The sequence below is a fragment of the Sardina pilchardus genome, chromosome 7 (genome assembly GCF_963854185.1).
Source record: "Sardina pilchardus chromosome 7, fSarPil1.1, whole genome shotgun sequence".
Classification (NCBI taxonomy): Eukaryota; Metazoa; Chordata; class Actinopteri; order Clupeiformes; family Clupeidae; genus Sardina; species Sardina pilchardus.
Window position 1 is genome coordinate 10,785,453 of NC_085000.1, and position 15,000 is coordinate 10,800,452.

General features: G+C 47.4%; 1 protein-coding gene across 1 annotated transcript in view; it reads left to right on the forward strand.

Annotated features, from left to right (window-relative positions):
- Positions 1-15,000, forward strand: part of zbtb46 (zinc finger and BTB domain containing 46) — an 87,920-nt gene that overhangs the window by 841 nt on the left and 72,079 nt on the right. The window lies entirely within an intron of this gene.

Below are 15,000 nucleotides of genomic sequence, written 5' to 3' on the forward strand. Positions count from 1 at the left end.
CTCGACGCCCTCCTGCATCGTCCGACTTTCCCCCTAAAACCCGCACAACATAATGGTTTTATCCCCAAGTTTTGACCTCAAGGCAAAGCTTTGGGGCTTATAGAATTCTCACGCTTCGAGATGTCAGTGATCTCTCTGCCGTGTTTTCAAGTATCCGTTCTTTGCGGTCGGGGGTATTTAAATGAAAAGCCCTCTGCTTGGCAGGGAGGGCTTAACCCCCCTTCGCCTCCCCTCGGTTAACCTCCAAAAGGGGAATTTCTCCAGCTGGAAATTTCTGCTGCGTCAACACCCAGTATACCAGACAAGGAAGGGGAATTTTTAGGGCTCATTTAAATTTTGGGGGGTGTTTATACTGTTCTCAAATCTTAGCTCAGCAGCGAGCCGTCCATCACCCGATACTTCACAAGTTGGAAAGTGCGGAGAGAAGTGTCACACACCGGGGGGGCTATTCGCTCAACTATTAAGAATGTCATGCCTAACAGCGCGGCTTTATTGTGTGTGCATGTCTCTCTCTCTTTCTCTGTCTGCCCCCTTAAGCTGGTCAGTTCCGTCTTCCTCCATTTTCTGCCGAGCTCGCCGACCGATGGGGTAGGAAGGGGAGCAAGCCCTCTTGTGTCGAGTCGACGCGCTTGACAACACGGCGTTTACGCCACTTCAGGTGCGACGTCAACAAACAAAAAAAACTCCAGCTCATTGTCGGCTCAAATCCAACCCATTAAAAAGAATAAGTCATTCTGTGCTAAGATGACACGTGTTCCCATCACTGCTCGCAATTAGTGTCTGATTTACACAAAGCGAAATTTCAATTTATATCAGCCTACATGGTTGTGTTTTAAATGTTACCCGAGCGAGCGCAGGTGCACGCGACAGCAGATTATTCAAGAACTTCACTCGTTTCTGAAATGTTTCCTCTGGTTTTCTCCGGTTAACAAGTTGTTCGTATGGCAAACCATGTTGGTAATATTCGACATCGGTAATAATTTAGATATCAGCGTTACAAAACTCGTCTGTCTTTGTTTCGCTGCGCTAGCTGCGCCCTGCGAGACGGCAAAAAAACATGACAATAAGGAATGCGCGAAAATATGGCCAGAAATGTTGGACGTCGAAAGCGTCTCTCGCAATACGAGAAGCTACTGTGTCCATACTCCAGACAACATATCTGGGTGGTGGAATCTCTTTTAGTATTGCAGGCTATTGTTTGTGTTAGAGTTACCGTTCCGCGCAAGGATTATGATTGCACTTAAACAAGTTGTCTATTAAAGCCGTTAATAGATATGGTGTGAATTAAGTGTCTCCTCAGAATGAATGGGCTTTGACTTGAGTGTTAAATGTTTTTGCCCTGTATAGCTAGTGGTACCATTTAAACGACACAACACCCTCTGCAAAATTATTGCAGCCCAACATAAGACTTGGTTTAGGACTTTTTTTTGCCCTTGAAGCATTTTATTTCCAAACTTTGAGATTGGCAGTCTCACATCAAATAGACCCTGTGCCTTTTGCATAGAAATGTGACTTTGAAGCCAGAGGCAGGTGTCTGACCCCAGTGGCTCAAATAGAGGAAGAAGGAATAAAGTGCAGACTTTGCCCCCTCCCATTGCTGGATGATAGGCTATGTAATACATAAAATATAAACCCAAGGGGTGAGTCCCAAAATTAAGTCAAGGTGAACACACACACACACACACACACACACACACACACACACACACACACATACTCTCTATCTCTCTCTTTCTCTCTCTCTAACACACACACACACACACACACACACTCGCATGCACGCACGCGCGCACACACAAACAAACACACGCACTCACACACACACACACACACACACACACACACACACACACACACACACACACACACACACACACACACACACACACACACACATACACACACACACACACACACACACACACACACACTTTTTATGTCATGTAAGCCAGCTGGCTGCTGCTGTCTTTCTTGAGTCTTAGTCAGTAGCTTGTGTGGTGAGCTGGAGTGTATTTGTAAGTATTGAGGGGAGTCGTGGGTAAAGGGTGTGTTTAGCTGGATGTTTGGTGGTTTGGTGTGATTGCGTGTGAATGTGCAGGCTTGGGACGTGAGCCCTCTTTACCCCCACACCCCTGCCTCCACTTGTCGGTGTTGACATCCTCTCAGTTGTGGTTGTTTTATGTCAACAATGACCAGGGAAGCTAGGAACGCCTCTCTCTCCCTCTCTCTCACTCTCTCTTTCTCCCTCCCTCTCCCTATCTATCTCACTTCTGCTGTCTCTCTTCGTCTGCCTCTTCTTTCTTCATGTCCTCTGTTCACTCTCTTGCATTTTCTCCCTCTTTCTCTTCGTTACTCCCCCCGTCTTTTCTTCTTGTCTGTTACTTTCTGTGAAATGGGGTGTGTGTGTGTGTGTGTGTGTGTGTGTGTGTGTGTGTGTGTGTGTGTGTGTGTGTGTGTGTGTGTGTGTGTGTGTGTGTGTGTGTGTGTGTGTTTTGTGTGTGTGTGTGTGTGTGTGTGTGTGTGTGTGTGTGTGTGTGTGTGTGTGTGTGTGTGTGTGTGTGTGTGTGTGTGTGTGTGTGTGTGTGTGCGTTGGGTGGGGGGTTGTGCACAGGGAGGGCTGTTCAGAATACCTCAGCCTTGGGGCCTGCTGGTTAGGTGCACATTGCAACTGTTTATTCACCCACTCCCACCCTTCCAGCTAATTCCCACGTGTCAGAAAGTCAGTTTGTCCGCATTTACATATATATATTTTTTTAATTGTAAAATGGCAAAATTCTAAAACAATAGGTTGATAAATAAAACTCATCCACATGTTTTTATTATGTAGTCCACAAATGCATGTTTAATAAAAATACATAATGTCTGTTTTGTGGCACACAGAAAGATACTTATTGCACACATTTGTTTTCAGAGATTTCTGAAGGTACAATAAAAAAAATGTCAGACTGAGATATTGTTGTGAAAGTTTAAATGTATAAAAACTGAAAAATGGTCAACAAGAAAATAAGTTTAATCCACTAAATAAAATAATAGGCCTGATAAACCAAACATGGTGAAAGCATAAGCTTCTTCTCAGTAATTTCAGTGTATCTGTCACTGTGTATTTGTGTATGTGTATTTGTCCACATATTAAATAAGTTAGCTGTTTAGAACTTTCAAAGCTAGCCTTCTTCAGCACCTCAGACAGCTCCTTTAAAGGTGTAGTCCATGATAAATTGCTGATTTCAATTGAACTCAACAGCCAGTCAAATTGCTGGAGTTATTAGTAGTTTGGCCCGAGTCGTTAAGTTTTGTGGAAGGACTGTACGAATACGATTAGTTTTTTCTAGACAAGTGCACACGCTGAACTGATAGCTATGTCAATGGAGAGCAATCACCATTATTTATTTTAAAGTGTAATGGATTGAATTACAGACTGCATCTTAAATGTGACTGCAGTGGTGGCCGCTGTATTAAAACTCTTGTCCCAATGGACAAATCAAATCTGGTGGCATTCTGATTGGAGGAATCTCTGCATCTGGTCAAATGGGAGACACACACACAGTTATTCAGGCAAATCAAACTATCTGGTCCGTATTCAGAAAGCTATTTCTGGTAAATATGGTCGGTCTCACTTCACAAGGGGTAGATTGTGGCTCATTACTTCAGTAAATTGAGTTGTATTGTAGGTTAGCAAATCAAAATATGGGAGTCACACAATTTTCTCACCCCTCGCTGTTAGCTACACATTTGCCAACCATTACGTGTCACATATATCAGGAGTGTGTTCAATTGTAAACAAATAACACATCTCGTTATTTTGTCATTTGTAATATAAATGGCAAATATTTGAATAACATTTCTTGTTATTCACAAATGTATATTCTTGTAGTCTTTGTAGTCTTTGATGCTTTTTCTGATTAAAAAGGAGTTATTACAAGTTGGTTTAAAGGTATAGTAGTTAATAATGTTTTTGCACATCATATACTCTCATTTCTTGACTTTTGTGGTGTTCTAGTTCTTGGTTATTGTGCCTCAGTGTTTCTCAGTGGAGATTGTGAATGTGTGACCGCTGTTGGTGGGGTTTGTATATAATTAAGAGACAGGTATCGCTCCGGCAAAGAGGCTGCCAGGGAGATAATGTTTAATAGAAATGTAGTCAGCGCGTGTGTGTGTGTGTGTGTTTGTTTGTGTGTGTGTGTGTGTGTGTGTGTGTGTGTGTGTGTGTGTGTGTGTGTGTGTGTGTGTGTGTGTGTGTGTGTGTGTGTGTGTGTGTGTGTGTGTGTGTGTGTGTGTGTGTGTGTGTGTGTGTGCGTTTTTCTTTTGACTTGTTTCGAGGGAAGCTGCGGTTGTTAATCTGAGCATTTTCACGGAAAGGGTCGTTTGGGGGAGGTGGTTGGTGGTAAGGGAGAGTGAAAGAGAGAGTGGAGAGAGAGGTGGGGGTGGAGGAGCTGGTGTCGGGTTTTGTGTGCGTGTGCGTGTCGGTGTGTTATGGGGGGTTGTAGTGGTACATAGTGGTGGGTAGTGAGGATGGAGGTGGAGGGTGTGTGTGTGTGTGGGGGGGGGGGGCTGCAAGCTGGGGTGGATGCGGGGGTGGGGGGCTGTAGAGTGAGTGTGTGTGTGTGTGTAGGGGGGTAGCAGGCTGACACGACACAGCACGGCTTTGGGTGTATGTGGGCGGGAGAGAGAGAGAGCAGGAGATAGAGATAGAGAGGCAGAGAGAGAGAGAGAGAGAGAGAGAGAGAGAAAGAGCTGGCGGCTGGCTGAGGGCTCCACTCCCTGGGCTGTGGGCTGCAGAGACGAGCAAAGAGAAGAGGAGAGGAGGGGAAAATAGAGGAGAGGAGAAGAGGGGAGCAGAGAGGAGGAAAGAAGAGAAGAGGAGAAGAGAGGAACAAAGAGGAGAAGAGAGGAGAGGAGGGGAGAAGAGAGGAGCAGAGGGAGGAGAGGTGGGGAGAGAAGGGGAGAACAGCACTGTGGCTAACAGGTTAGGGAGCGTCAGCTGTTGCAACACCAGGGGACTCGACTCACTCTGCGCTCTTTCTCTCTGTTTCCTCACAAACCCAGTGGGCTGTGTGTGTGTGTGTGTGTGTGTGTGTGTGTGTGTGTGCCTGTACAAAGCTGTGCAGCTACAGATCTAGCCATAGATAAATCAGTCCCAATTGGTTGTAAGATATGGTGATAATATTCCTCCAGAGTGGCGTTCTCTTCTCCGGCCCCTTCCCCTAGCTCACCTCTAGTGCCTCCCCCTGTGCACTTGAGCACTGAGCCCCCTCCAAGGCTGCTCTTTCATATCACACACCTGTTTCACTCATTTGCAATAGAAAAGAGCCGTGTGCCGCACGCACAATATGACAAAGACCAGGCAGCACACTGTTCATTTGCCACGTAGCTCATGCTGGTGAAAGGTGGGGGGTGGTGGTAAGGGGGAGGGGGGTGTTGGGGGGGTGGAGGGGTAATTTTTTTTTACCCTGACAGAGACATGGGTGTGTTTTGTGTCCGTGTGCTTTTGTTTGACTACCCCCGACCCCGAACACACACACACACCTCCATAACAAACAATCATTAAAATGGATCCTGTTAGCTCTTTTGTGTTGACAGGGCCACATGCAGGTGCTCTTAATTCCCGCAAGGCATGGGTGGTGTTGGGGAGGGAAAGATGGAGAGATGGAGAGGGGCACCAAAAGAGAGAGAGAGAAGAGAAAGCGAGGGATTCAGAGGGGTGGTGAGAGAAAGAGTGGGTGCGAAAGAGACAGAGCGCAAGAGAGAGAGAGGAGGGTAGGGTAGAGAGAGTGGGAGCGAGGGATAGATGGAGAGAGAGAGAGAGGGAGAGAGCGATCCAGTGGGGGAGGGTGTTGGACTGACAGCTGTGTCTCTCAGCCACTTAGACGTGTTCATCCTGCTGGATTAGGCTCCGTGTGGAGGTTAAAGCGGAGACGCCCCGGGCACACACTGTCCTCAGGTGCCACCTAAATATTTCAACGGATGGCCCTCTAGGGTGTGTGTGTGGATACATGCACAGCCACAGGCCCTGGGGGGTTAGGACGTGGGGGTACGTAGGTGTGTATGTGTGAGTGTGTGTGCTTGTTTGTGTGGGTGTTTCTGGCTCTGTGTGTGTGTGTGTGTGTGTGTGTGTGTGTGTGTGTGTTTGTGTGTGTGTGTGTGTGTGTGTGTATCTAAAAAAAAAACATGTGCATGTGTGAGAGAGAGAGTGTGTGTGTGTGTGTGTATGTGTGTGTGTGTGTGTGTGTGTGTGTGTGTGTGTGTGTTTGTATGTGTGAAAAGAAAAAAAAATACTCTTGGAAATGAGATAGTGGGTCTGCCTGTTTGTTGCTCAGAACTGACACTCCTAAGCAGAAACAGAGGATGTGGTCAATGTGTGGATCAGTCTCCATCTCTCCCCCACCCTCCGCCTCTCTCTCTATCTTTCTTTTTATCTAGTCTTTTCCCCTCTACCCCTCCCCCTTCTCTCTCTTCTACCTATCTCTTCTTTCCCTTCCTCATACTTCTCTTTTTTATTTTGCTTATTTATTCCTCCTGATTTCCTTGTTCCTTCCTCATTCATAGATTTCAATATTCTCTCTCTCTCTCACACACACACACACACACAAGCACTGGATTGAGATCAGAAGGGGCTTGCTTAGGCTTAAGCATCTTGCTCCGTGTAAGGGTCACTCCTGCCGTATATGGCCTGGCTCCCTCACACTAATAGTGATAAAATATGTAACTCTCCCCAACTCACACACACACACACACACACACACACACACACACACGTAACCACTCTGCTTTGTCCCTACTTAGGCAAAAAGAAGGGGAGAGAGAAAGATTGGTAGAGAGCTAGAGAGAAATGTAAGAAGTGAGTGTGGAAGAAAATGGAGATAAAGAAGATGGTGATTCAGAGAGGTTGATAGAGAGAGAGAGAGAGAGAGAGAGAGAGAGAGAGAGAGAGAGAGAGAGAGAGAGAGAGAGAGAGAGAAAGGGAGAGGGTGAGAAAGAGGTTGAGAAGACTCAGCTCAGCCCTATACCCCTATAACGCTAACCCTGCTCTCCCCACGTGGGAGGGAGGCCAGCTTCCTTGTCCCTGGCTGTGGGTTTAAGCCTGGGATGCCCTGGCTCTTAGCACCGCATTAGCAGGCGTGCTAAACCCTCACTAGTTAAACCCGTCTGCCAAGGGAGGCCGTCCTCTGCTCACACCAGGGAGGTGAGGATGTGTGTGTGTGTGTGTGTGTGTGTTTCACAGCCAGCGAATGAGCTCTGCTCAATTCTGTTCTGTGAGAATGATGTTGAATATTCACAGAATTGTACCCAACTATGCTGAATTGTACCAAAAATTGTGAACAGAAAATGCTGAGACTCGTCCTTGTCATTTGAATGAATGTACAATATCTGTGGTCATACAAAGCTTCCTTCTTTTCGGTCCTTGTATTCACATATGAGTCAGTTCAATTCACATTTTAGCCCTAGTCATGCAGTCCTCTATTGATACATTAACTGGTTTCCTTTTCTGTAGTGATTTCACTCTGTGAAGTTGTGGGGCTTTTTCTATGTTGCGATTATAATTGTATTCAGTATACTGTATATCATTACTGCTGCTTTTAGAACTGTATTGCATGGACTGCAAATTGTACATGCACTTTTGACCTCTTAGTCTCTAGACATTTTCAACAGATGCACCTTGTCCTGCAGGCAAAGCTTTTATATTAGAGTACATATTCATAAATATGAAAAAATGCAGTGACTGCTTGTTTTATCGGAATAAGCAGTTAAAAGATTTTCATTGTCTCTGTGTGTGATTTGAAGCACCACTTTAGCCAGGGGAGAGAGCTTGGACCTGCATTTTAACCTAAGCCTGTATTCTTAATGATCTGACCTGCACACAACACTTTACCTTCCATCAAGATATCCTGTTAGGTATTTGCCTTTTAAAAAAGCGAAATGTCATTTTAGAAACCGTCGGGAGTGCTGGCCTTTTTGCGTGGAGGGCTGTTTGCGTGGCCGTGCCCCAGGTGAGTCAGAGGTGGTCTACTCGGCGTCTGCGGTCCCCCTCTCTCGCGTGGCTGGGCCGGGCCGAACTGGACACAGCGCTGGGCTCTCTGTGTGCTCCCTGTGTGTTTATTTTCCAGAGGAGCGTTTAGTCTGTGTCCATGCTCTCTCTCGCTCTCTGCTCCGCTGGCTTGGCGGCCAGACACTAACCAGTAAAGGGTGGGTGGAGGCCGCGCAGATGCACGCTGGGTTTTTTGCCTCCTCCACACTATTCTCTTTTTCAGAGAGAGAGAGAGAGAGAGAGAGAGAGAGAGAGAGAACAAGCCTTGCATGGGTGTGTGTGTGTGTGTGTGTGTGTGTGTGTGTGTGTGTGCCACGTTGTGGTAATGGTTAGGGTTTCTTTGTGCTTTTGGTTTTGGTGTGTGTGTGTGTGTGTGTGTGTGTGTGTGTGTGTGTGTGTGTGTGTGTGTGTGTGTGTGTGTGTGTGTGCGCCCTGTGCCTTTCTGACTTCATTGGGGACTCTGAAAAAGTGGTTTGGTTAGTCTGAATCTCTGTCCTGAAGCCCTCAGCCTCTCTCTCAGGTAGCCTGTAGTAAAAAAGCAGAACAGCGAGATCTCTTTTCTTTGTGCGCTGTTGCCAAACCAAGTGGCGGTGTGATTGTCTGATCTGCATTAGTCTATTATCACGGGGGATGGAAATGCATCCGGGAGTTCATCAGGAAAGTGCTAAAGTGCTGTTAACAGGGCCTGTTTAACATTCAAGCTTTTCCCTGCTCAACATACAATTATTCTGCTTCGGCGCTATTAGTGCGTCGAGTTTTGCCATGCCGTACTAATTGAGTTGATTTAACGTATGCGAGATCAACTTGTTTCCATTAATTAGATGTGTCAGGAAAGTGGCATTTGGATATAGAACAGGCCTGTGGTGCGAACAGTAGAATTCTTTTCTGCTATTTTCTTTCTGTATTTTTAAACCTGGTGCATGGCAGACCTGTGTGCATGTGAACAGTAAATGTCGAGTTTCTCGCCGTAAATGAAGGTTTCTCAGTGTTGCGGTTTGGACAGGTGACGTTCCCACCCATCCCCATGTGTCAGTGACTGCTCTGATGCAAACCATGTCTCATGATATAACGACTGCAGTTGTACCCGCACCTCAGCCAATCATGCCACAATCTGGGACATGTATAACCAACCTTATGCAATCATTAGAAGCTGTTTAGGCCTAATGGAAGTAGAAATAGTTTTTGCAGCAAGTACTAAGCAAATATGAGTCAATTAGAAAACCCAGCTTGGAACTAAAACCATCATTATGCGAACATATGGTTGAACAATGAAAAGACACAAAACGCCATAGCAACATAAACACAAAACAACATACAATGACACATTTCTTTCTTCCTTAAGAAGTAATGAAAGTCACTGTACTTACACCTAGTCACATCTACATTCACTTTTTCACTTTCATTAGTGTACATTCAGTATGTCATCTCCGTGGGTATCAAAGGCATGACCTACTGTAGGTGCTGTTAGCACGTAGCGTAGCTAGCATCAGCTGAGCCACATGGACATGAAGTGGTGAATCTGGACTCCCTCAGTGCCAGTCCTACCTCTCTCTGTCCCAAGTGAGGGTGGGGGAGGAGGGGGCGTGGGTGCGGTGGGGTGGGTGTGGTTGGGATGGGGGCAGAAGTGGGCCATGCGGCCCTGGTGGCCTCTCCAGCTCCCATTTCCATTTGTGCCATGACTAAATAAGCTCGCCAATCCCTGCCCGGCTCCAGATCCCATGCCATGCTCCTGCTCTACGCTGGCACCATCGGCCCACACCATCAGGCCAGGCAGCCGCAGAGCCGGAAAGTGCTAGTCTGGCTCCGTACCCGTTCTTTTTAACGCAGTTTTTACAGTTTTTTTTTTTTTTTTTTTTCAATTAAATAGTCCGGGTAACAGAAACTGCTTAGTGCTGCGTACATCATTCAGTTTTCTCCAGTTCCGTGTGTTGCCTTCACTTTTGACAGTTTTTGTAGCTGTTGCTTGTCTAGTGTGATGTACAGATCATATCACACAACTGACAGAACCTGCCCAGAGCCAAGACACGCACGCAACTCTACCTCAAGATGCTTTGCTATAACCAAATGACAAAAAACATACATGTTACCAGTCATATTTGAATGAGTAATTGAGTGTTGTCGTTATGGGGTTGCCACTAGGCTGTTGCCAGGGAGTTTTCATGTCTGAAACAGCACTGCAGTCACATCCTCTCTCTGTGGTCACCCAAGTGTGTGGTTCCTCCTAAAACATTATATAGTTAGTGGAAAAAAAAGGTGTGACTTCTTCCAAAACTGAAGTTCTGCAAAGGGCTAACGTTTCTGTACCGTACCTGTTTTCTATGCGAGGGTGGAGTTTGTCAAGATGTCCGTAGCTTTCGCAAAAGAGCAACTGCAAATCTGAGTGATCCGATTCAGAAAAAGATCAAAACAGGAAAGCAAAAGAGATTATGTTAGTTTTGAATGTCAAAATGAAATAGCTGAATGGACTGGTTCTGGTTTGGCACAAGTGCACGCAATGATAGCGTCCCATTGCCTAATACCCTGCACTGAGCACCCAATAGCAGATAGAGCGTGCAGATTTTTTTGCATTATTGCCAAACTTATGCGCTTTCTCCCCAAAGTGTTCCTTCTGCTCATTCTCCCCCGAGGCCAAAGGAAGTGGGGGAGTGAGTGCGGCACAATTGTCTTCCAACGTCTCCTTCTCTTTCTCTTTCTCCCTCTCTTGCACCCTCTTTTTTCACCCCACCTCCCCATTTCTCATCTCATCTCCCTCTCTCCCTGGCCCTCTCCCTCTCTCTATCTCTCTATCTTTCTCTCTCGCTCTTTCTTTCTGTCTCTCCCTCTCTCTCCCACTTCCTGGAGCAGCTCAGTGAGTGAGTAAGTGAGTGTGTGTTGGTTGGACACATGATCCTGGCGCCTCACAATGTGGGAAGGTGTGACTCTTTAAAATTAGGTTTGGGAGGTGGGCGGTAGCACTGGTGTCGGCGGCAGTGGTGGTGGTGGTGGTGTTGGCAGTGACAAGGGATCGTGATTATCCATAGCAACACACTGGCCTCTTTGTCTGAGTTTACGGCGGAGATTCACACGACGCAGTTGAATATATATGTGTGTGTGTGTGTGTGTGTGTGTGTGTGTGTGTGTGTGTGTGTGTGTGTGACAGATGCAGAGACAAGAGAGTCGCAGAGATGCAGGGTGTCTGTTTAAATGGGAATACAAGTGTGTGTGTGTGTGTGTGTGTGTGTATGTCAGTGATAGGGCCACTCAAGCAGGTGACAATTCAACGCCCTGGAGAGAAACGGAGAGAGAGAGGGAGAGATGGAGGGAGAGATGGAGGGAGGGAGGGGGGAAAGATGGAGAAGATTGGACCGGACAGAAGAGAGCAGGACAGGAGAGGACAGGAGAGAAGTGCGTGGTGATGGGCTTGTCCGATGGAAACGCGCGCGTTATCAATCATTGACACTCGTGGCCCCTAGCAACGCAGCTCACGCCTGCCGCGCCACTCGACTAGTCAAAGACGCTCACGATCAACCGCCGCTCTGAACGGGGGTGGGGGGGGGGAGCCCAGAAAACTCCCAGCGTCGTACTTAACCGATGTTTACAGCCGGAGTTAGTCGGTGTAACTTTTAAAGTCTTTTGCCCTCTCTGTGGCACAAACAAACAAACAAACAAAGATGCCCACTGAGTTTTAACCTCGGGCCAGCGTAAAAACTGGCAGAGCTCAGAAACCGCCTGAGAGTGCCCGATCGATCGCTCTGGTAATGCTGGTAAAATCTCTCAAAGCAATTAAGAGCTCTACTTACTCTCTCTCTCTCTCTCTCTCTCTCTCTCTCTCTCTCTCTCTCTCTCTCTTCTATTCCCTTTTATTCCCTCTCTTACTAACTTCCATGTCCCTTCCTCCATCTATTTTTTTCTTCTGTATTTGCCTCTGTTTGTAAGAGTGTCTATATATAGCCTGGCTCTTCCTTTCGTCTGCAGATGCCTTCATCTCTCTCTCCCTCTCCCCCCATCTCTCTCTCGCTCTCTCCCTCTCCCGTCATCTCTCTCTCTCTCTCTCTCTCTCTCTCTAGAGTAAGGCCACAGGTGCTCACAAAGGCCTGCCTGTCACTGGTCATGCTCAGAACACACTGTGAGAAGAATAAGAGCTTCACAGAGACATGCACTACTCAGAACTTAAGACATACACACACACACAGACACACACACACACACACACACACACACACACACACACACACACACACTTCATAGTATATCAGGTGGCAGGCACACACACACACACACGTGAACACACACCCACACACATGTCCACACACACATGCACATACAGTGCTGTCTGAGAAATTCACACACAAACACAGGCACACATTGCGCAGTCTTAGAAATTCTTTGCTGGTTCATCTTCAATAACTCAGCTCAGTTTTTCACGTGAATAAAAATGAATATATAAAACTGCCTTATTGACTTGCAGAGCAGGAACCATATGTTCAGTATATTCGGCTCTGCCTTTGGACAGTCTTTAATTGCATTTAATGCACATTCTAGTTGGGGATATGTAGGATGTATGTGCATGACAAGTGCATTCCTGGAGAAGAGGAGAGAGACAGGGAGAGAGAGAATGAGAGAGAGAGGGAGGAAAGAGATAAAAGGAAGGAGATGAGTGTGTGCGAATTGCATTAGCCTCACGAAGGGCAATAAAATTTGAGGAGGGGGAGTTGAGTGGCTCTTAAACCTTTGAATAAACTGTGTGTGGTAGGCCTTCTTTTTCCTCTTTTCTCCCTCGCTCTCTCGCTCTCTTTCTCTTTTCATGCTCACGCTATATCTACCACTCACACTTTCATTCTCCTTCTTTCTCACCCTCTTTCCAGATTTCATTATTTTACCTCCCTCTCTCTCCCTCTCTCTCTCTCTCTCTCTCTTTGTCGTCCTCCTCCCGCGCTGCTTTTGTGAGTCCGCAGCAATCTGCCATTGAGTGTGTGTCAGTTTCGCGGGAGGCGAGGAGAGGCGAGGAGAGGAGAGGAGAGGAGTGGAGTGGAGATAGCCATGTTGATTGGACAGGCAGTCACGCCACGGCATGCCACCAACACCCCCTCGTGTCCTGGACACCCGCACAGTTCTCTGACTCACCAGCCAGCTCTCTCTCTCTCTCTCTCTCTCTCTCTCTACTTCCCTCTCTTATCTCCTTCCTTCCCTCTCTCCCTCTCCCTCTCTCCCTCTCTCTCTCTCCGATCATGACAATTAGCTCCCTGACAGACGCCGCTTGCCTGGACATGTGGAGGGCTGTGTTTGTTTGTCTCGGCCTTCATCTGGGCCTTTGGGAATGTGATAACCTCAGACCCGTTTTAATGCCGGGCTCCGCAGAGGTCTGGAGGGGGGTGGGGGGGAGGGATGGCACAGCCTGGAGGTGCCAACTCGCCGTCGGCATCCTGCCACCACACAGCGGCTTAAGGGGTGATGGCCGTAAGCGCTACCTCTGGAAGGTGCTCTGGGACACGCTGTGCTGTTTGTGTGTAAACATTTGTTTGTCTGGCTGCTGATTACGCAGAGCTCACTCAGAAGAAATCCCTAAAAAGTGTATTATTTACATTTGCATTAATCCAGCTCACAGGATGTAAGCAAGTCTGAAGTAGCGTGAATTGCATTAAGTATTGGTAAGTAATGCACTCTCTTGGGTCTCTCTCTCTCTCTTGTCTTGGTGCCCCCATCACCTGCTAGAGAAGAGACCTCACAGTGTTGCGTAGGAATGCACAATGCCCCCATGGTCAGAGAGAGAGAAAGAGAGAGAGAGGGAGAGAGAGAAGGGGTGAGGGAGAGAGGGTGTAGAGAAAAAGAGGGTTTTCAAAGAAAGCAGAAGAGAAAGTGAGGAGTAGAGAAACAGAAAGAAAGGCTAAAGGATAGAGGGGGAGAGAGAGGGAAAGGAAAGGACAGAGTGAGTGAGTGAGTTAGACAGGTAGAGGAAGGAAGAGAGAGTGAAGGATAGAGAGAGAGAGGGAGAGAGAGAGAGGAGGGAGAGATAGATGGCTGCTTTGTTGTGGCTCCTCTCGCAGCGCTAGCTCCAGGAAGGTGTTAAATAGGATTGGCCGGTTGGTGAGCGGCGGCTGCACTTGCTGTGGGGAGTCATCGGCGCACCATTTGGTGCTTTCTAAACGATGACTGTGTGTACTCGCCGAAGAGAGGAGGAAAAAAAGAAGTGGGAGTGAAGGAACGGGAGACAGAGAGAGAGAGGGAGAGAGAGAGAGAAAGAGGAGGAGGCTGAGGCGGAGGCGGTGGTTGGAATTCAACTCCTACTTCAAACATTAAGGACAGAATTGGCTTTTTCCCCCCATTCTGCTGTGCTACAGACCTGTGCGACTGGAAGCACAGCTTGGGCTCTGTGTCTGTGTGTGTGTGTGTGTGTGTGTGTGTGCGGGCAAGTGTGTGCATGTGTACAGTGAAGATTGTGAGCTCGCGTGTGCGGTCTGAATGTGCATGCCGTGGAGGCTGTGTTCTCGTGGTGCTGTGTGTGTGTGTGTGTGTGCAGTGGAGGCTGTGTGGGTGTGGGGTGAAATGTAGTTCTGTGCTCTTAAGGGTTTGGTTCCATGCATCAGCTCATTGTCACCAAAGAGGATGTGCAACACTACACGAGGCCACACACACACTCTCACAGACACACACACACACACACACACACACACACACACACACACACTCAGAGAGACACACACACACACACACACACACACACACACTCACACACACACACACACACACACACACACACACACACACACACACACACACACACACACTCACAGACACACACACACACACACACACACACACACACACACACACACACACACACACACACACAGACAGACACACACAGAATCATAGACACACACACACACACACACACACACACACACACACACATATACGGCCACAAAAGCACACATCCAAATGCACACACAGCAGTAGGGAGCCCACTCTCTTTGTCCACATAGGAGACCACCCAGATA